Source organism: Penaeus monodon, chromosome 19 (genome assembly GCF_015228065.2).
Source record: "Penaeus monodon isolate SGIC_2016 chromosome 19, NSTDA_Pmon_1, whole genome shotgun sequence".
Taxonomy (NCBI): Eukaryota; Metazoa; Arthropoda; class Malacostraca; order Decapoda; family Penaeidae; genus Penaeus; species Penaeus monodon.
This window is the reverse complement of record NC_051404.1, coordinates 14,027,076-14,028,511: the sequence shown is the minus strand read 5'-3', so window position 1 is coordinate 14,028,511 and position 1,436 is coordinate 14,027,076. Positions and strand designations below refer to the sequence as shown.

The window sequence follows — 1,436 nt, the reverse complement described above, 5'->3', positions numbered from 1 at the left end:
CAGTTTTCCTGTGGTCTGTGGTAGACATTGCTTACAGAATTGCATGTAAAGTTGTATATTTATATAAGTCAGTGTACCTACCGGCATGCCCAAATATCCTACATATGCTGTATATATGTGAAGGTACATTTCACAGAAATCTTAGCAACATAGCATTTCAGTGCAAAATAGTGACCAAATTTTAAAGTATGAAAAATGATTAATATTTGTTACATTTACTTTCACAGATGACACAAAGAATGCGGATCTACACGACAAATTGCAAAGATATGACTTCAATAAGGAGACAGGTCCTTGTGGTGCGTGAAGCTGAGACCAGAAGTACACTGCTTGCCAGATGCTATGTTCGGGGAAAACGTCCCGGAAATGCCTCATGTGTATGCGCTTTTCCTCTGTCTTAATCATGCTATTACTGACGGCACTTTGAACGCCATCGTTTGCGGCTTCCTCGTCCAGATCCTCGACGATGTTCTGGCAGAGAAGGAAATGAATGATGAGGAACAGCTTGGGGTTTTCTTGTCAGATGAAAAGGACGAAGAAAACAGTAGAAGAACAAGTGGCATTCATGAAGGCCAATCCCGAACTCCAGAACAAATTGGTAGCAAACTGTCAGACACTCAAAGGGAGCGCTCGCTTCTAAAAACAGTTTTCTAGGGAGTTGGAGTGGAGAAGGCAAGGAACTTATATTTGACAAAGACCTTAGATGCCGAAACCACCGCTGCCATTATCAAGCGGTGCCGTGCGGAGGGCGTCACCGTCAACTCTGCCTCCACAGATATCGCTAACTTTGCCACAGTGGATCTCCTGTTGAGTGGGGCCTCGACCAGGACTTGTACAGTATTCGTAGCATACACATCCTCAATGCCAGTCGCTACCCTGGAAGGCGATACTTCTCAGTATCTTAGCCGTCATATCATGCTGATGAATGCGATTCTTGAGACAGCGCGACACTATGATAAAGACTTTTGGAAATATGCGAAGCCTATTAACGAAGAACTCCGAACGAAAATCAAGAGCGGATATGTGCTTTAGCTGGAGGGAGTAAAAGACCTTGTTTCGAAGAACCTAGACCTCGACCCAATTTTCGAGTTCGAATATTGCGTCACCAACATGGGAGACATAACGCAGAAGGTGATAGAGAGTGGCGATCACGCATTAATCGATGGTAGTATCAAGAGTATGTCAATTAGGACGACTTTTCCACATGAGGTGTTGAATGGGTTTGCACTGTGAGTGTGAAGTGAACGTAATTTTTTTTTTTTATACTATCAGGCGTTGCCTTCCATTTATGTTCTTTGTGTGTTTCCCATTAAAATATTAAAATTATTCCGGTTTCTCTTTTTACGATTTTCCATGATAAAAGGAAAACGGACGTAGGATACCATCGAGGCTAGGCTATATTTTTCATTTTCAAGTATACACCTGCCTTCGAGGCG

General features: G+C 42.8%; 1 pseudogene; it reads left to right on the top strand.

Annotated features, from left to right (window-relative positions):
* Positions 1-1,326, top strand: part of LOC119585333 — a 4,026-nt pseudogene extending 2,700 nt beyond the window's left edge.
* Positions 1,327-1,436: the final 110 nt, after the last annotated feature.